Here is a 22776-nt window from a genome sequence, read left to right on the forward strand (position 1 = left end):
TTTTTAATTCTATGTCTCTCCTGATGATTAGTTATAACTGAACTGGTGCCTATTTTCACCTTTATAAATTTTACTACCCAGTTTCACACATACACACACACACACCAAATAAGGGCAACATTTCTTAAGTTCTTACACCAAGTTTGAACATCTTAAGGATTAATAGTGATTTGGGTTGTCCTGTATTCTTATCAGTTTTTAAATCTTTTGTTTCTTCTTTCACTCATTCTTGCCTTCATTATACTTTCTAATTTTAGAAAAACTTACATAATTTTAAATTTTTGATCAAATTTACAAGTTTATAGTGACTATTGAGTCTTATATATACAATCTTTAGCCTTTCAACCAGAGGATAGTGTTCTCTCATTATACCTCTAATTTTTTTTTAATTTTACATATTACCTGTCATATTTAGGATTGCCATACATTATAACTGATGCCTTGGTGCAATATTATAATTTAGTTTCAATTTTTACAAATTAGTGATTTATTTATTACTCTAAATTGATAATCATTAGTTTGAGTCCATCTTGTTTCCATTCTCTGCCATTTTGTAGCACATTTTTTTTTCATAAATCAAGTATTCCTGTTAGTATGAATGATATTCTAAAGCGTTTTAGTCTTAAACTAAAGTACAGTATGTTTAGAAGTCATTAGAGTATGCTCTCCTCTGTTCCTAGGGTCAATTACATAAATTTCAGGACCTCTGCAAAGTGAGAACCGGAATTTGACTTTGTCTCTTGGTCCATATCCAAGATCCCCATAGCTCATTTCCTGCATCCCACTCAGCCTTCCCTTTTAAACCATCTTCTTCCTGTTCTGAAACCCACCAACCTGCAAAAACAGAAGGATCACCAATCATAATCAAATTGAAAGAAAAATATACCTTGAAAAATTATATAACTTCTATCTACCAATTCTACTTTATTTAAGATGCTGGAACAAAATTTCAGTCTGCAGAGGCTACCCACAGTTGAAAAGAGACAATGTATAAATTATCTAAGAATAGTTAAGTTACAAAAGGAGGGAGAGTACTTTAACACTACATCAACAAAATCAAAGCAAGAATAAAAAACACTGCCAATTTATAACCTTAATATTAATGGTCTCATTCCACAAAAAAAAAGACACAGACCAGATTATAAAACATCTATTTTTGTTCAGCACCCAAGAAACACACATCACCAACAAGGCTAGACACCACTTTAGGTAAAAAAGATGGAAAAAGGTTTTCTGCACAAATTGACCCAAGAAACAAACAGGTCTAGGTATTATAATGTGAATTCAAGAAAACGGCATCTGGTCATGTGCAGCTGGAGTTACAGGTAGTACAGGACCTTAACTGATAAGCATTTCATAGGCCCCTTCCAACCCACTTCTAAGGTTGCCATGGCTACTATCATCTATTTGTTCCTACTGCTATTCCATAAGTATGTCCTAATGTTTTCTAAGATTCTAAAGGCAAGAAAAAGATAAGAACTCACATCAGAGAAAAGGAAACAGATGTAATCTGTGTTCACAATATAATAGTACCTAAATAATAATAAAGAGATACCAAACTTAGTAACAAGATCATTCAACTAAGCCCAAAGTAAATGATGTTTGAGAAGAGCTTACTGGAGATTCCAATTTGCTCCATGGGAGTTCAGATAACCGGAGAAAAATGGAGAAAATGTACAGTGACTTGTTTCTTTTAATTACTGGGAAAAAATATTGTATAGATGTACCATAGTGTGTGTGTGTGTGTTCATTTTCAAGTTGGTGGACATTTGAATTGTTTATGGCTTATTAAGATCATGCATAATACTTTGCAAACAACCACATATAAGTATTTGTATAGAGATATATTGTTATTTTTCTTAAGTAGATATCTAACATTGAATTTCTGCTGTTTAGTAAATGTATTCACTTAAAAAAAAACAATATTCTCGGCATTCTCCCTAAAAATGCACAATATTTATAGTTTGTTACACACTCACCATGTTTTCCTACTGGCAGACAGACAGACTTGTTTGTCTGTTTGTTGGTTCTAGAAATGAATATAGGTTCTCATTTGTGCTAAATGTGTGATTTCCCAGGGAGCCAGATATGCCAGCCCCAGGATTTTTTTTTTATTATAGACTTTCTAATGTATTTGCAATAGTTTTGTTTGGATTTCTCTAATGGCATGATGATATTATTACACTTTTCATATACTTAGCTAATGCTCAGAGCTTCTTTGAGTGGAAACTTTCGATTAAATCTTTTTTCCTTAAAATTAGTTATTAATTCCTTCATTTGGAAACATTGTTCCAAAATAAGGGGCTTTAACAAACACATTTATCTCTGCGAGTTAAGGTTTCAGTGGCATTTTAGTTTGGTGATTGGGACTAGATTTTCTCACATGAGGATGATAGGTATCTAAAGACTTGACTTGGATTGAAATACCCACTTCGAAGATGCTTCACTCACAAGGTTAACTATATCTGCCCAGCTCTGAATATAGGTCCAAGAGTAGAGCAGTTTCAGAAGGTAAATAAAAACAAAACCAATTGTTTGTTCTCTCTCACATGTAGATCCTAGAAATTACCATAAGAACCAGTAAGTATACCAATATACATACAGGATTAGTATAACACTTAGAAAGAAGAACAAGAAAGAGTAATATTAGGCTCTGGGGAAGAATACAATACAGAGAAACAACACAGGAGATATTAATAAATATATAAAATTATTTTTTATAGATCCAATTGTTTTGTGTGTTTATCTTTGGTGGATAAATGCATAAAATGTAATTGTTATAAAACATGTACAATCTGAATCAAAGATCCAGCTTCAGAATTCAGAATGTATAGAGATGTAGCATTTGGGTCTAAGCAAGAGTGTGAGTGGCTGTGTTAATGTAGTCACATGATGCTTTAGTTGTGAGTTCATTGCAATGCAGTGGCTTAATAAAAAGTGGCATACCTTCAACTCTGCCACGGCTTACCAGTGACATATCCACCTACTTTGTCATGTAGGTAAAAATTATGCAAAAAAACAACAGGCAAGGGATCATTACAGGCCATATGGAGGCTGTCACCCTAGTTATAATCTAATTGGGTTCCCTCTTGTTGAGTTGTTAGAATCATATTTTAATACTGATTCTTTATCAGGCTATAATTTAAAAATAATTTCCCTGGTCTATAATCATCTTTCTATCTCCTTAATGATGACTTATATTAGAGTGAAGATTAATTCATATCTTCTTGTCTTACATTTGAAATATTAGCAAGAAAATGCTTTCTTTAACTTAATTTTTCTATTATTTTTTGTATAAAATTTATAGCTCTTCAGTTTAAAATTTAAGGTTGCGATCAGTTTCGAACTAATTTTAGGATACATAGCATGACATAATTTTCAACTTGCATTCACTTTGCAAATGATATTTAAGTTTTTCACTGAATTTTTTTGTTCACACATTTAAAAATCATTTAGCATTTATTATGAGAACTAATTTGTAGATTTTCAGTTTTGTTCTGTTGCAATGTAGTTCTTATACCAATACACTCCCTTGTTTATTGTAGCTACCTAAAAACATTTACTATCGGAAAATGTAAGGCCTTAGGCTTTTCTTTTCATCCTCAAAGTAGCTTCAACTATTCTGGCTTCTTTGAATTTTTATAATCCTTTTGATGTTCCTAAGATTTATGATTATAATCACCATTTCCTTATTTACTTATTACTATTTCTTCTCTTTGGTTGTATTTGGTTGGTCATCCTAATGAATGCTTTATTAGTTTTGCTGTCATTTTTCACAAACCAAGTTTGATTTCACTGATATTAGCTTTTTTCTAACATTAATGGACTTTTTTTTTTACTATGGTTGGAATAACTTTTTTCTAATTGTATTTTTATGTACAGCTTCCCCTTTTTTGTAGCTAGCATGTAGAATCCCACATTGGTTTTACATGGATGCTGAGTTTAAAATGATTTAAATAACTTTCAACATTTAAGCAGACATCATAGTGGACACAAAAATTTAAATAAGTCATTAGAACTTTTTTTTCTATAGTGACATGTTTGTTTTATTTGGGGGAAGGTTGCAAGGGCAGAGGCCAGATATTGAGGAACAGGCAGGTGACTGGGATAAGAGTGTAGACTCTTTTAAAAAAATCATTTTTTCTAAGTGTATATAACCTACTAACATTAAATCAATATAACAGAAACAATTTTTTAATCTACCAGTATTAGAGCAAATAAAAACAATTAAAAACATTGTCAAATTATTCCATAAAATAGGATAGATTATTCCAATACAAAGAAACTGATAAAGATACAACTGGGAAAGAAAATTATAAAATAATTACCGTAATAACTATATGCGCAAAAATTCTTAAGAAGAACGCAGTAAATCAACTGCAAAAATATACACATCAAAGGGATCATTCTTCATGATCAAATTGACTTCATTTTAGATATTCAGGAATGCTTGAACATATGTAAATCAATAACTGTGCTACCTTACCTATATGAATTCAGTTCAGAAAACAGGTCACCATCTCACTTGATAGAGAAAGCTCTTTCGGCAAATCCAATTTCCCTTCATTCTAAATGTTTCTAAAAGACTAAAAAAATAAAAAGAATGAAGCACAATATGTTAAAAATTGATTTTGACAATATTATAATCAGTACACTTAATGAGGAAAAAAATCAAATCATTTCCACTAAAATTCAGAAAAAGACAGTTGTAACCACATTCATCATTTTTATTAAACACGGTTCTTGAAGTCTTGGTTAGACCAAGAAAACAAAAGAAGGAAATTAAAAAAGTTCATATAGAAAAGGGAAAAGTCAAAGTAGCATTATTTGCAGATGATATGGTTCTATAGAGAGAGTGCCTCAAGGACTCCACCAGAAACTCATATTTCAAAATTTGTACAAAGTTTAAGTCCATAAAACCAACAAGCAAACATTAATATTCTTTTTATATACCCTTAAGAAATAACCTGAGGAGTAAAGAAAAAAACAAAACAAATAACACCACTCCATTTCCACAAAAAGTACCTTAAAACAAACTCAACCAAGGGTATGAAGATATATACTAAAAATATTAAAACACTGAAAAATGAAATAGAGCAGAACAAGGTAAGATACAAAGACCCCCCCCCGTGCTTATAGATTGAAAGGAAGAAGGAAAGTATGTTTTCCTAAAAGCCATAAACAGATTTGATTATTCTCTGGTCAAAATTTCAACATCACTTTTCATAGAAACAGGGAAAGGATCTTAACATTCATATGTAAGCACAGGAGACTTCTGGTAGTTGAAGAGATGCTGAGAAAAAGTGTTAGAGCTGTTGCCATACCCAGTGTCAAGGTAATAAGAGAAGCAGCATGGTAAGGAACAAAACAAAGTGTAGATCAGTAGGACAGAATAGAGGATTGAAGTAAAGTCTCACAGCTCCAAATTCACATGCAGGCCAAAAATACACACTAGGGAGTAAAAGCCTCCTTGGGCAAATGACACAAGGAAAACTGAACATCCACAGGACACAAGGAATGAAATTGGATTCCCAGGTTTTATCTTATATCAAAAGCATCAGCAAGTGGAACAGGGACATTAACTTAAGAACACAACATCCAATGTTATTAAAAGAATAAAGTCAGATAAATACTCCAAAAAATAAGATATAAGTCATAATTCCTCAACAGGACTCCAGTTGAGTAAAGGGACAACCTAGAGAATGAGATAAAACTTTTACTAGTAAAGCAACAGAGCCTCTTATCTCAAATATGCAAACAACAGCACTAAACCACCTAATCAGTAAATGGGCCAATGAAATGAGCATACAGTTCTGAAATGATGAAAAAGGTAATGACCATGGAAAATGGGCACCTTTACCAACCATCAGAGAAATGCAAATAAAAGCTATACAGAGATTCATCTCTCACTAGTCAGAATAGTAGTCGTTATGAAAACAAACACCAACCATCACTAGCAAGAACAGAAGAGACCCATTCTATGCAATGGGTAGGATGTGATCTCAAAGTGGAGATTTCTGGTTTCTTCGGAAATTTGGTTGGTCATAGAGACATTTTGCTGAAGCAGACATGTGAGAGGAGAAATGATGTTTGGAAAGAATATAAATATAAGAATATAAACAGACAGTAAGAAGGAGCTCTCGCTTTGGCTTGCTTTGTACTAATTTATTATTCTCTGTTGGCAACCTAGTTGGCCTTGCACCACATTGCTGATCTTCGCCTGTCCTTACTTCATAGAGAGTAACTCTCCCAGGAACTGTACATGATATTCTAGAGGGGCTTTTTGTTTCTGTTTTCTGTTTTTGCTTGTTTGTTTGTTTGTTTGTTTGATTGCTTGGTTGCTTCTGCCACTTCCACAGACTAGCAGTTTATTCTGGATCAAGCTGCTGCTGCTGATTCGTGTGTGGTATCTGCCAAGGGAACTGGATTGCAGCTTCTGAACTGTTGATATTCTGATATGAATACTGAAATCATCCCAAAGAACTATTTCTAAATAGGTCCACTTATCCATAGTTTAATAACTTTTCTTTTCTACTAACTCTAGTAGAGCGTGGAGTAGAAAGGAGGTTAAAGCGTTTAAGAATGCTTACTAAAGTAGATTTTGTAAACTATAAGTCATGATCTAATCAAACTCCCAACAAAATCAATAATCAGATACTTCAAAAAACTACCAATGGATTTCCCAGATGGCTTAGTGGATATTGCTCTCCCATCTCTCAGCTTACTTGGCTTCTATAATAATAATTTTAAAAACTAAGCTGTTAATATGAATTCATTAATATTTGCATTTACAATTGGAAATATAGTTTGGGAATACTCCAGCTTTATGCAAACATGTTATGTTTTCAGCAAATTCTCTAAAAATTTATTGTAGCACAGTCATAAGTAATTTGTTGATTACTCTACCCCTTCCCCCATTACTCTGAGCTCTGGGGATCAGAGTCTGCCAGACTCAGCATGGTGTCTAAGATTCCAGGAACATAGCAAATTCTCAATAATCTGATAAATGAATAAATGGAGATAGTGTATCATGGGTAACAAATTTGAAGTATTTAAACTAATACATTTTTCTCTAAGTCTGTGCCCCATACCTGTCAGTAAAGCCAATTGTATAAAGTTTCAAGGCCTTTAGAGCCATGCTGACTTTCTGTCTGAGTTTTAATCATTTACTGAGTGTGGATGGAGAATTTAACACCAAGTTGAAATCTCCATTTCTATTTGATGCTGCCCCTCCCCAATAGTGTTATGTTTTGCCCCAGGTCTCTGGGATATCTAGTCTCTGGTTCTTGGTTACCCAGTCCCATGAATTTCTTCTTGCGGAGTGGGTCTTAAAGCCAACTCTGGTACAGATTGCTACTCCCTCAAGTCATGTTATACCATTACCTTAGCATATTTTGCAGACATGGAAGATTGAAGGTTAAAGGTTTTGAGATTGGGTTTTCATTCACCTTTCTTTTTTGCTAGCTTGCAGAGTACTTACCTGCATCAAATAGGTTCCACTGTGGGGTCGAAGGTTCCATGTGGGGGTCGAAGATTCCATGTAGGCACCAACTCAATTTCTCAGAGTTCAGGTTGTATGGGTGTTGTCCTTGGTGATTGCATCCCACTGTCAGTTTCTGTAAAGCAAGACTTTGTCTTAGTAACTGACTGTGTTATTTGAAAATTCTCATGGGAACCAGTTTAGCAACAACTTAATTGGATGTAACTTAGTTCTGCTACAGGAAGTCTCAGCGGGTAACAAGAGATGTCCAGTTGTGACTTTATTTTCCCCATTACTAGGAACACTCATTTGATTATGTTCATACATTCCAGGAATTTTCCACTGAACTAAGTTGCCACACACTCCCTTCTACTGTCCTTAGTTCCAGCCTCTCCTAGCACTCTTTCCTTAGACTCTGTATACATCCATACCTAATCTCCTTCTCTCATTTCCATTCACCCCAAGTCTACCCAAAAAACTTGTGAAATGACTCCTACTGACATTCTGCTGTATTCACAGAACAGTGCCTTATCCAGTAATGACAATAGATGCTTCACTTGACAGCAAATGAGAACAGATGCAGAGGCTCACACCTAGACATTAAATTAAAGATCCTCATCAAACTCCTCCCCGCAGAGCAAGGGAATCTCAAGGAATAAGCTAAAACATTTTAAGAGTCAGAAGGATAGGGGATAGATGAGTGGCTCTAGTGCTAAGGTCCTGTTCCCCAATTGGTTTTTTATCTATTAGTAAAGAAGCTTTGGGCCAATTGTTGGATGGAAGGAAGAGGCTGGACTTCAACAGGTGTGGGTCCCCACAGGCAAGGGGCAGACAAAGGAGAGAAGAGAGGAGAGTTTGCCTTGTTTAAGAGGGAGAAAAGCAACCCAGCCATGTGAGATCTCAGTCTGAGCAGACCTGAGCCACTTCTATAAGTGGAAGGTTGGGGGTGTCAACTGGGACTGAAGATGGCAGAGCAACTGAAGCTGAGGACAGATTTAGAATGCTGAGCTGGGAGTTCTGTGAAGGGCACACTAGCCAAGGTAGATTGGGGTCACCCAGAAATTGTGTTACTAAAGCTGGTTGAAATTGAACAACTGTGTGTGTGTGTGTGTGTGTGTGTGTGTGTGTGTGTGTGTGTGTGTGTTTATCTACAGATCCAATATTCTCTGGGGAAGAGCTGGTAACACAGTCTGTTTCTGCAGCTTAGGTGGTGTAGCTAAAGCTACATACAACTGAAGACATCAGGAGAACATTGCCCTCTAAATTAAGTAGGCAAGGCACATATAAACTCACAGAGACTGAAGCAGCACAGGCAGGGTTCACATAGGTCTACCCCAGGTTCTCTGGGTATATGTTATACCTGCCATCTTAGTATTATTATGAGACTCCTGACTGTGACAAGTAGTTCTCTGACTCTTTTGCCCACCCTTGGATATCTTTTTATCCTATTGGACATCATTTTTATCCTTTTGGACTTCTGTGTCTAACTTGGATAGTTTTTTACCTAGTTGTAGTATATTTTATTTTGTCATGCTTGGTTGTTATTTCTTCAAAGCTTGTTCTTTTATAATGTGAGATAGAAAGGGAAAGGAAGTAGGAAGGAGGAGTAATAAAGAAAAGTTATAATCAGAATATATTGTGTAAGAAAAGATTCATTTTCAATAAAAGAGAAAAAATTAAACAATGCTTATTTGAATTATCTGTGCTTATTTAATGTTCAGGTGGTATTTAGTATATTGTCCTTCATTTTTAGATATCTTTACAAAAGTAAACATTATATATTCCTGATGTTGAACTTCATTATAAATCTCATTTTTGAAATTTTATTCAGTGTGCGCGGGTGGGTAGGTGGGTTGGTGTGGGTGTGTATGTGCTGAAAAGTAACTTTTATTTGCCATTTGTCATCTCAGAGGCTTACTACTGCATAAGCCCACTCTTTTTAGTTCTTTAGGAACTGACCAGCTGGTTCAACTCAGCTATTCTGGCACAAAACACCTTCCTCTTCAAGAAGACTGACTCAAACTCGGCTTCTGACTGACTTGTACCACTTGGCTCCAGACTAACTCTAGCAATCTGATTTGATCTCCTTGCTCCTTCTCATTCTCCAACTCATTCTGTCTTCACCTGTGTCTAGCTTGTTCTCTCTGAAACCTGTCTCTGTAAAACTGTCCCAGTAAACCTGCTTCTTTTTCAGGAACTGAACATAACTGCTTCCTGCACTGACTGAACTGAACTCAGCCGACTGAACAGATCTGACTCCACTCATTGGACTGTCCTCCAATTAGACTTCACTTTCAAACATCGTTGCTCCCGTCTATAAAGTAACCTTGCTTCCGTTGTTTGGATTAAGGGTATATACTAAAGGTTTACCTGTATTTGAGCCAGATTGTACTGCAGTTTTCTGTAATCAGTATGCAGAATGGGTCATCTCTTTATTCTGGCTGAATCATATGGACTTGGAAGGTCTCTGGGTGTGATCTCTTGCAGAGCAGTTATACTTCTGAATAAATTTTTTTTCTTGTGTGTGTGTGTGTGTGTGTGCCGGTACAAGTACAAGTGGAAATGTCTTTTTTTTTTTTTCTTGAGGTGGACCTTTTTTTTTTGTTTTTTGTTTTATTCAATGTACTGTGTAATCCAGGTAAACTGGCCCACAAATTTCGTGGCAAGGATCCTGTCACTGACTCCTATTGCACTGATGGAATGTTGGAATTTTATATGTGTGTCGCGAATTCAACTCTTTACATTAATTTTAGGAGTTTAACTTAAATTGTCAAGCTTGCTTGTTGAGCACACTTACCTACTGAGCAAGCTCCCCAGGCTGTATAGGTCACATAATACACATTTTTCAAATTCTATTTGTCTTATATTTATATAGAAATCCCATTTTTTGTGATTGTTTTTAGTCAAACCTTTTACCCCTATATTTGTCTTTTAACACTTCTATACCTTTGAATCTAAGGTGAACCATTTAGACTTGTGCCATAACTCAAATAATATGTTTGAGGCTCCAAGTTTACTCATCACCGCAAAACAATAACTATGTAGGTAACTGAAATAAAAAGTAGCATATGTGGTTCTGGTTATCTATAATTGTGAGTGTGACACAAAGTACAATTATCTGGGAGAAAGAATCTTAGTGGGGGACTCTACATACTTGGCCCATGAGCGTGTCCGTAGGGAATATTTTGATTACTTTTATTGATGTTGGGAGACTCACCTGAAAGTGGTTGTTATGTTCTGGCAGCAACCCAAACCAAAGGACAAACACAGACAACTCTTTTGTTGATATCAGAATATGTACCAGCTTCCAACATGGAATGCAGACTAAGTAAGGTTCTTCAGAAACACTGCAGGCTTCTGGCACCAGACTGATAACGGTGAAACACTCTGCAAATACTCAGCTCTCATTCTCTCCACTATGATATAGACATTGCTGGATAACTCCAATCACATTATGTAAGCAGTCTTTTTTATTAGATACTCTCTGTATTTACATTTGAAATGTTTTCCCCTTCCCCCAACCTGCTCACATTCCCCCCTCTACCTCCACTTGTCTCCAGGAAGATGCACTCATTCAGCTCCTAATCAGCCTCTTCACCTCAGTGCCTTGGCATTCCTCTACATTGGGAAAACATGCCCTCCTTGAACCAAAGGCCTCTTCTCACATTGATGCCAGACCCTGCTATCTTCTGCTACATATGCAACTGGAGCCATAGGTCTCTCAATGTGTGTACAATGGTTGATGTCTTAGTCCATGAAAGTCGTAGAGGATTTGATTGGTTCACTTCATAGACCTTATTAAGCTCAAAAAGAAAGAAGGCCAAAATGTGGATGCCTTGGTCATAGAAGGAGAGAACAAAACAATCACAGGAGGAAACACAAGGTCAAATAGAGGAACAGGGATTTGAAAAAAAAAGATCATTCAGAGGCTACCTCACCTGCGGATTCACCTCATATGCAGCCACCAAACCCAAGCACTATTGCTGATGCCAAGAAGAACTTACTGGCAGAACCCAAATAAAAATGTCTCCTCAGGGTCTCTACCAGAGTCATACAGATACAGCTGAGGATGCTTAAAGCTAACCATTGGACTGAACATGAGGACCTCAAAGAAGATGCTAAAGAAAGGACTGAAGGAGCTGAAAGTGGTTGCAACCTATAAATCTTCTTTTACAATATATTCATTCTATCGGTCTGTTTCTCTGGAAATCTCTGACTAATGCATATACAGGCTACTAATAGAGCATACATAGCCAATTGTTATAATACAATTTCATCTGCTCTTGATCAGAGAATGTTTAGTTGATTCTCATTGGTTGGAATTATTTATACTATTTGATTTCTATTTATGACTCAGCCTTTTCATACTTCTGTATGCCATATCTTTTTAATATTTTTTACCTTTACTCCCTTCTTTTTGCCCAAAAACAATGTGTTAAGATTACAGTTCTCCAATTAAAATTTTAATGTAAGTAACACAAAGTTTCCTGTATTTATGGAGTATGTATAATTTTTAGTAGTTGAATCAAACATAAAACACAAAATGTTAGACATTTATGATATAAAATGTGACAGTTTTCTTTTGGTACATATAAATTCTAATGTTTGAATCAGCTTGAAAAACATTCCACCTAAGCAGATATTTTTTGTATCTTGGCATTGATAATGATTTAATAGGTTTGAATGATATTTTCTTAGTGGTTCCAGTTATTACAACATGAATCTTTTTTTCTCTCACAACTTTATTTTAAAAAAAGAGGGATACATATACAGATTTTAAAGGCATTTTGGCATAACATTATATGAATATTTTTGTCAGTACTTAATTCTTTTAGAGGTTTGATAGCATGCATTGAAATCCCACTAGTTACCATAAGCATAAAGTACATGTAGGACAGAACGTAACATGGAAACAGATTTCTTTACAAATTGGATCTTAACTTATCAAAATCTATAGTTGTTATATCCTTAAATGTTAATATAAATTAAGTCCAAATAAAAAACAACATTTTGTCCCAATATAAGCCTATTACCTCCTAGCTTGTCATATATGATGCATGTATGAACCCCAAATTCACTATTGGATAAATTGCTTTATATGATTACATAATTTAGAAAAAAATTTAATGAAGAGAGAAAAATACACATTGACACCATCGTTTCTAACTTTCACATTTTTCAGTTTTCTTCATTTCTGGCTGTGGATTCATTTTTTTTTTTTTTTCAGCTTCCATTCTTTCAGCTCAGGGACATTTTGAATTTTTTTTCTTACCTAGGTCTGATGGCAATAAATATTTTCTGTCTGTCATATGCTTCCTTTAACCTTACAGATTTTCTAAAGTATATGGTAGCCCTTCACCTTATTTCTGCTTTCTGGCTAGTTTTAAAGAGGTTCTCGGCAGGCATTCCTCTCCTTCTTTGACTATAACATGCCCACCTTTGACCGTTGGGAATATACCAACATTGGATGCACCATTGTTTGGCATCAACTTTTGGAAGGATTTTAATGATTGCCTTTCAGAGATCTGCTCTCCTTTTTTCCCAAGTTCCCTGATTTCTGTCTTCTCAGGTCACTGATTCCATTATTGTGTATTGCAAGTCTGCAGCTCTTGGTTGTTTCTTTTAATAGTCTCTTTTTTTCATTTTATTTTATGTTTTTATTCTTTAATCTTTCCTTACGGCCCAGTCTTTCTCCCTCTTCCAGTCTGCCCTCTGACTGTTTCACATCCTGTAGCTCACACCCAGTCTCCAAGAGGATGTCCTCACCCCAGCCACACCCATCCCATCAGACCTCCCTACTCCCTGGGGCCTCAAGCCTCTTGAGAATTAGATGCATTTTCTTTACTGAGTCACCTGAAAGTCCTGTGCTATGTATGTGTTGGGGGCCTCATATCTGCTCCTGTATGCAGCCTGGTTGGGGGCCCAGTGTCAGAGCAATCTCAGGGGTCCAGTTAGCTGAGACTGTTGGTCTTCCTATAGGGTCACCCTCCTCAGTCGCCTCTGCATTATTACTTTTAAGAAAGAAATATGGAATTATCCATAGGTCTAAATATGCTTCAGTTCTTCAGCACCCTTAACTGTTGCAGAAATACTCAAGTTCTCTTTAAAATGTTGCTCTATAAATCAAAGATCTAAAGAAAAATATTTTAAAAATAAAATGAAAAATGTTTTCCCTACATCCCAACACTGGCAAGTGCACACAATGGTTCCCGGATTCTCTGACCGTTTACTTAATTTTTGATTGTGAAAATGTATTATTTTGCATCATATGTTGTGCCAACTCTACATTTTTTTCCATGAGCATTTTTTCTCTGTATAATTTTTTTCTTGTTTTTTGGCATTGCTTTGCTGGCTTTTGTACAGGAGCTACTTCTCCTGTGTGATTAACTTCTAGCCTAGTGACCAATGAGTTGTAGCCATCTATGTTGTACCCAAAGATTGTGGAGATGTCCTTGATGCCCAATATCAAGAAAGGTCCCACCCTGCAAGTGGATTGTAGAGAGAGGTGAGACAGTTTTCAAGCTGAGGAACTAAGCATTTGACTGATACTAAATAAAATCAATTTATTGCTGTGCCTGACTTAGTGTTCTTTCTTGGCCTACTTTTGCTCCTCAGCATTCAAAATGCACATTCTAAAGCTTTTATTTTTTCTCCTTGGAACTGAAACCTCTCACTTCAGGTTTAACTCTAGGTTACCCTAATGTTGACCTCTTCATCACCAGCTATTAGCTGATATTTCTGATTCTTTGGATACTGGTTATCTCCTCGATGCCTGTCAATGCCTGGATTAGCTTATGCTACGAACAACTGAGTTATCAAATAAGGTCTGATAGAGGGAGAAAGTTTCAGAGAAAAATATATCTGATCTACAAGGCAATTTTATACAAAGTATAGACAGCACTTTGTCCTCTTATCACCTAGCAATCGTTTGTTGCATTAAAATTAAGTAAAATTACAATAATTTCTATTTTATAGAACATTCTTCCTGTATGAATTATTAGTTTTCAAATATTGAGAACATTCTGTGATTTTTATACTCATTTTACATAGTAGTCATCAGGTATGATAAGTTAAAAATCATATAAAAACTTTGTATGTTTTTAAACAAACAAAAATTTGTCAGCAATTTTAAGTTGTAAAATTAAATTCTATCTAAGCAAAGAATCCTTTCTTTATTAGAGATGGGCATATCTTTAGTAATGAGCCACCACGACTGCTGTGCTCTCTCACAGATAACCATAAACTAATGATTCTTTCTTAGTATAATATGCATATTAATTAGTTCTTCAGCACTGGAGAGACTTCTGGACTATTCCCACCAGCAAGGTCAGGAAATGCATCCACCTTAGTTAGCAGCAAATTTAAAAATCCTAAAGCAAGTTAGGGTCACAGAGAAGAGTGAATGCCCCAAGGGAAGGGCAAAACCAGAGCTCAGAACTTTTCACATCCCTGAAATGATACCATGTGACCTAATCAATGGACTTCATTTGTAAGCAGTCTAATCCCCAATACCCACAATTAGAATAGACAGTCCTGTTCAATTAATACGTGGTCAGGATGCTTTCAGATTTAGTATTGAAAGTATAGGTGTTCCACATTAACATTCAAGTATTCAAATGCAGTATCTCGGGAGGATTTGGATTTAACGACTGGTGCTGAGCTATGTGTAATAATACTATAGACAGATTTGCCCACTAGAAGGTGAAACTATGCTTATGTTGTATGCAAAGAGAAGAATGCCAAGCACTCAGTTTTTACAGTTTAGAGGCTACAGATTTCTTGAACACAAAAAACTCAGTGAGCAAATAAATAAGAAGTTCTTTTTCATCTTTTGATCACACAAAAACTGACATGATATTGCCAATGCTAGAACCACTTACTGCCTTGCCCTTCTCTCCACAATAGACTATACCCTCTAACTATTACGAAATAAACTATCTTGCTTAAATGGCTTTTTACCAGGTAGTTGGTTACAGCACTAAGTAACTAGGAGGGAGAAGTAATTAATTATTCTAAGTGTATTTATTGACAGATATTGCACTAATCTATTCTTGCCATTATTTGATTTGGTAATACTCATGACTTGTAAACGTGTGGCCATCTTCCACATGCAGAGCTAACACTTCAGATTTACAAAGACTTGCTTCTCCAAGATCGTTCAGCTTGTGATTCTCAGAGACAAGGTTTGATGTGGTTTTCTGAAGCCATCATGAAGCCATTTCTAACACATGAAAACACAGAAAATGTGCAACCTAAATAAATTACCAGTTTAAATGATTCCCCTGTAAATAATAGTAGCACTTCACAATAAGCTTCCATGTCTAAAATGTTTAAGTGTCTAAGAGTTATTCAGTCATTCTTTTTGAGAGGTTAAATAGAGTTGTTTCCAAAGGAGATAGGAAGGCAAGAAAAGAAGCAGGATGCTTAGAATAAATGCAAGGTCGTATTTCATGAACAGCAACGACAGATCTGCCCATTTCTGAACCCATTCCCTTCATAGATGCTCATACTAATGCCCTTTGTTAAATTTTGTGTTTTACAAAATTGACTAGTGAGGCAAAACCTTTCTAAATGTTCCCCTGACATAAAAATATGGACACCATATAACCCTAAAATCAATACTTTTAGAGTACCGGGAGAAGTAAGTTGTGCATTAGAGTTTTCTTAATTTTTTTAAGTCAGCCTAATTATATCTGACATTAAAAAGAGGCAAATATCACCTAAGAATCATATTTTGACCTTTAAATTTTGAGTGTACTGGTTGAATGTTCACTGTATCCATTTGCCTTTGTTGTCATGGTCATCTCTGACTCGAATGCCATCTCAGAAAAATAACCCAGTGCACAAAGGTATTTACTGGGTCAAGACTATCTCTTCCCATGTTACACTATGTTAAATTCATATGCTCACAAAATATTGGCTGTGTTAATTAGCTGCACAAATATTTGATACACTTAATCCTGTTGTATAGTTTAAATGTGACTATGAAAAATATTTATTTATCCTCCAAAAAAAATTAAGTCTCTTTTCTTTAAAAGCCAGGGCAAATAGCAAAGCCTGGCCTGCTGTTTGTGCTCTACAGTATAACATCTCTTGATTACTCTGACAGAGTTCCAGTCACAGGTTGTGAGTCAGAAAGAGGGTTTTCAATGTCCGGCAGCTAAATGTGTCAGCCATGACATTTCTGAAAGTTCTATTTTTATATACAGAGAGAAGGGAAAAAAAAAAAAAAAAAACACTTCTTTGTATCTGTCCTTTGCTAAATTCCCAGTTTAACGCCAGTTTCAGATACATACAATGGTGAATGCATTCTTAGTTAACATGACAAGCAACTGACATTTTTTTTTTAAACTGGAATAATGCATGTAATGAAAAAATAGTCGACGCAAGTTTGTCCCCTCGGCGTTCCTGGTCCTTTGCAGTCTTAAAGCCTGTTTAAATGTAGTTGAAATAATCCAAGCTGCACTGCACATCTCATTGCTCTCCTAATCCCCTTTCCCACTATTATATGGCTTATCTGAAAAGGTTGAAATGTAACTTGGTTGAGTTAAATTTTTATGTGAATTAAGAGGCAGTATTGTTTGGGAGCTCCTTTTAATTGGTCTACGGGGAGATTTCCTGTATATATTAAAATGATCGTGTGTCTGAATTATAACGAACTTACCTTTATTTTTGTGTTTAAATATGCATTCCTGACAAAACATTTTAATATTTCTTGGGCTGGGTTTTATTGCTAAAATTATTGGTTTGGCAATCCTGGCATGGATGGAAATTTCTGATTGGTTGTCATATCAATGTCAGTCAGTGAAGCCCAGGAAGTGCATGGCTCTGGCTGTTTTCCTTATTTTTATTTATAAATTCTGTTTCATAACAGCAATAAGATGCCCCAGGCCTTGCAGTTCTGGGGGATTATTGCACTTGTCAGGTGGTAAAAATCCCTGGCCCTCTGCCTCTTGTTTCCAAACACCACTAGAGGCATCTAATCACTGAGAAATGGTATTCCTGGAATCTCTTAATGCTTTATTATGACATATCTAACTTTTAAAATTAATCATTGATTTTTGAAGGGTGGAGTTACTATAAGACAATCCAACCAGTACATAAAGAAATGGAAGAATATCAAAGTGTAGCAGAAATGGCACAGCCACAGCCATCTGACTGTGAGTCCCAAGGGATTTAATATCTAAAATTAAGTCTATGTCACACAAACATAGACAAGTTCCTCTGTTGAGGGTCAAAATACAGGCAAGTTCATATTCATGTTTTTACCCAAATCTCTGAAGTTTGTTTCTTACTTTACAAATAAACATAAACTTGCTCATGTAAGAAAACATGTATAATATAGTTTGAAGATGTCAATACATGATTCCATTTAATGTGAGAGAAAATATACTGCCCTTATGCTGAAATAAATGATATTTCCATTCATGAAAAAGTCCTACATGATGTAATTTGCATGAAAACTCTGAAAATAAAACACAAAAACTATTGAAAAGAGTGTTCTTTGGTGAGTATAGATAGCCTGTTTTGTTCTTGTGGATGGTTTGCTTTGTTTCTTTTAAGGTAAATAAAATATAAATCTGGACCTCTTATACATCAGTGGAGAGAGACCGAAGCTCACAGATTTAATTTGTTTCTTAATAATTACTTAGAAGTAAGCTTCTATTTCCTTATCTTTAGCATTGTTCCAAGGCACAATGTAAACTGAAGGAGGCCAAATTATCTTTTCAGGCAAAGAGTACCAAAGTTTTTCTTGGAAAACTGCCAGTTTTAGGTAGGGGGTGTTTATGGCTTGGGGAGTTGCTGTGGCAATAGAAAAAAGATTAATAATTTGCACATGTGAGATCCATGGAAGGCAGGATACAGCTGTAAAGAATTAACCCCTCTTGAGAGATGTACGAACACAGAGCAGCTGGGAGGAGACCTGTTGGGAAAGAGGAAAGCTATTCAGAGTACAGATGTCCTCGCAGAGAAATGCAGAAAGTACACTGGGGATCTGACAGCTTTTGTCTTCACTTATAAATGAGCAGATAACTTACAAAGTCTTGAGACAAAAGGAGCCAGTTGTGACCAATTAAAATGTATAGTGGAAATGTTAAGTAAGCACTCTGATGGGGCGTTTAATGAAATTAGTACTACTGTACCCTGCTGATGGGTTCACATTCAGTTAGTGTGAAGGCAAAAAGACATCCTTGTGCAGATGCTCTTTACCTCTATTGTCTGGAAAAGTCACTTTATTGAGCGGCAGAAGCCCATGGTTTTCAGAATCCACACTGCAATTAAGAAACAAAATAGTAAAGACAAACAGCCTCTTGTCGATAACAAACAAGAACTCTGAGATTTATTTTAACTGAAATCAGAAAGGGCAGTTTTTTTCCTTACACTGAAAGGAACACAATATATGTTCAAGGGACTCAAAACCTGGGTTTGACACATGTAGTGAGAGGCAGAGGGGTCACACTCCTCTTCATAACAATACGGGGGTATTTTTGTTTTCATAGGTTTCATCTGTCTGAGTATGTGGTGGACTTTCCAGCGCCTACCTGACTGAGACTGACACCAATTGGTGATGAGTAGCATGCGTGCTTGGGAGCTCTAGCCTTCAGAAACTTCAGTTAACTATTGAAGTAATCAGTAATTAGGATATATAAATATATCTATACATAAAGATTCAAGTTCTATATGTTATAATGATAGATGTCATATGATACACATACACACGTAATACACACACATACACACACATATATATACAAATATATACACACATGCATACACACACACATATATATGTTGATCCAAGATTTAAAAGTTTAAAATGTCTTAATTTGACCCAACATAAGTTAGCATGCTTGCCTATTATTTTGATGTTTTTAAGACTTTTGCATGGTGCTAAACATATTGCAGCTGTTAGTCTTCTGGTTAGAGAATGCCTATTACATTCTATTACATTGGAAAGTCTGTCATTAGCAGAAGAACCTGTAAAACCAATTAAGTAACTCGTATTCCTAAACTTTCCTCCCAATGACAAGTCTACCTTTGCCCTCCATGAGGTACAGCCTCATTCTCTCTCTCTCTCTCTCTCTCTCTCTCTCTCTCTCTCTCTCTCTCTCTCTCTCTCTCTCTCAATTGAAATCTATATTATAACTTGATCTTAATAAACTCAACTTTGTTTCAAATGCAAGCAATCAAATAAGGGAAAAAGTCTTGGTGCCAATGGCATAGAATACGAGTAACAATAGAGCTAGGATCAAGAATACAAATAAAGACACATCCAGCATCTTCTTGAGATCCTACCAGAGCGTCCTTTATTCCCTACAAGATAGTAAGGAAACTGTTGCAACAAGGATTTTCATACATACTCAATGTGTCTGTGTATTCTTTATAGTTTGTGTCGTTGTTTTTTTCAAGAAGGAAACCATCACTGTGAATGTCTGAAGCAGACAAATGACTAGGAGTAAGGGAATACAGATTTATTACAGTTGCAGCACTGGAGCCATACAGTCCATGGGACTTGAAGATGTGATGAACTGACTGAAGATGAAATACACTTTTAATAGGCTAGGGACTGGAGAATAGTGCTGCAGACACAATTAGAGGTAGTATATAATTCTTAAGGAAAAGAAGGGGCGTCTGCAAAATTTATCATTTGGGGGAGTTTTCTGATTTTCAGGCTCCCTGACCATGATCTAGGCTTCACATTTTCAGAAATAAAATTTCAGTAAAAAGGTTGAAGATAATTGTACTTCTATTTGGTAGACCAAGGTAATGGAAGACAGAGAGAAAGACCTTCCTTCATTTGCTGCTCCCCAAAGGTTTCCAGTTTAATTTTGTCCAGAATGACAATGTTTTTGAGCTGCAGCAGACTCATTGGCAATCCTATCAATAATTTTATGAACTTCGTGAAAGAAGAGAAATTGATTAACTATGTGATAATAAAATAAGCTTTAAGATGTTGAATAAAATGTCAATAGTTACACGCTAGTCATTGATGCCCTGAACATGACCCCAGTTTCCTATGGATTTAAGACTACATGCTTTCCTCTAAGGCAGTGCTTCCCAACCTGTGAGCAGCAATGACTTAGGTTGACATATCAGGAAACCTGCATATCACATATTGCCATCACTATTCAGATCAAGTAGCAAAACTACTGATATAAAGTAGCAATGAAATAATTTTGTGGTTGAGGGTCACCACAACATGAGGAGCTGAATTAAAGGGTCACAGCATTAGGAAGGTTGGGAACCGCTACTCTCTGGCACTCTAGACTTGGTCTTTACTTTACAACTTTGTTTTATCATTATCATATGTTTAACTCTAGAAATAGAGAGAAGGATATAAGCTGCTTCAGTCATTTTAAAGTTTCCTCATGAATTTTCTTTTGTAACCCCAATTTGATGAACTATCTAAAGATGTCTTTCTCCAGGCCAATTTCTGTTAGCACTTCCCTTCATCCGTTGAACTGACTAATTAAGAAAAAGGAAACGGAATGATCATCCAGAGATGTATGGTTGGGATGATAATAATTTTTCCTTTCTTCTTTTCCCAAACCCAACCTACCATTCATTTAGTGGACATAGTTAAAAAAGCAGCAGTAACAATTTAACTTTTTATTTTATGCAAATTATTATCCAGGTACTTTAAAATAACTAACATTGTCAGTTCCTCAGACAGATGCATACTGATATAGAATCATAAAAGCAAGGCAGTGGCTAATAAATGAAAGCCATTTTCAAGGCTAATCTGTAGTATATTTGAGTTAACAGAGACAGCACATTTCATCCACAGGCAGGTGTCAATACTGCTTTGCCATTCGGCAAATTCTTCTTACCTCAGCTCCCAACATAAACGACTAGATTATTTTCTTCAACACTGTAACATGTGCCCTGTGAAGCAACATATATTTCATGATGTATTTTTGTTTCCTAATGAGCTAGAATCTGCCAACATGATTCAAATATTCCACCCCACCCTACCCCAAATAAGACCTGATTATGATTTTTAGACTTAGCAAAATATAAGCAGCTGCTCCATTCTGACAGTTGTATTACCAAGTATCTTAATGTTAAACTTACTAATGAGCATATTCCTAAGATTTCCCACCTGAAGTTAACACCATGAAAACGTTCAGCAATGGAAGCATTCGTCAAGCTGTGTTAGTTAACTCTGAAGACAACAGAAAGTTCAGGGAAATTAATGTAATGATTTAACACAACCATGCATATAGTTAACACAATTCTAGTTTGCAGTTCAACTCTTACTTTTGCCTAAGTATCAGCATTTTATCATACAAAAAATTAGGACACAAAACTTGGTGTTTGAATAATATTTTATCACTGAGGAGTTCTACCATATTTATTGAATGTACATAAACCTATTGATGGTTGATAAAGCTTACAATCTTATTTTATTAATCCTACTAGACAGAGTAGCCACACAATATTTCTAGAGTCACAATCAAATGAATAAAAAAAGAAATGCAGGCTCATTTGTTGCTTAGAAATCACTTCACTACGAGAAACATTTCTCTTCTCCAAGGCATGAATTACCTACTATGTGATGTGAACATCCATACATGACACATTAGTCATTCTTTGAAAAACAAACTACCAAAGATGATGAATTCTTGTCATTCAAATAAAATGTGAAGATGTTAAGAAAACTGACATGACTAAATTACAGCCAAACCCCCAACGCCTGCCCAGGTGTGAGAATCTTTCACTACTTTGTCCTAATATCATTTAAACAAGGGTAAACATTCCCTTAAACACATACATAAGCCACAAAATCATTATCTGCCAAGACAATCTACCAACAATAAAAAACAAAAACAAACAAACAAGCAAACAAAACCAGAAACCCTCCAAAGCAAAATGCTAGAAGGAAGGATGGAGGGGGAGGGGGAGGGGGAGGGGGAGGGGGGAGACCAGCAGCAGCAATGTACTTCAAAGGCAGAATTAACATCAGGCAAATTAATAATGACCCCTTACAATGTCAGCTGTTCTGAATTCCTGACTTCCTGTGGTTTAGTTTCCAGCAAGTTTTGATGAAGAAATAAGAGTATTTGAATGAGATGAGGGATAAGAAAAGTTGACAAAACCCAGTGCATTCACAATAGGAAAAGGTAACCAAAGCTTCAGGCAGGGACTCTCACATCCTGCTGTGTGAAAGACTGCAAATGTGATCCCCTGAGGCATTTTTACCAATGATAATCAAAGCTTTTTTTTTTTTTTTACTATATTTTTATATTTTTACTAACGTAAACAAGCCTGTTTTCATAAATGATTACTATCTC

This window comes from Micromys minutus, assembly GCF_963924665.1.
Source record: "Micromys minutus genome assembly, chromosome: 13".
Lineage (NCBI taxonomy): Eukaryota > Metazoa > Chordata > Mammalia > Rodentia > Muridae > Micromys > Micromys minutus.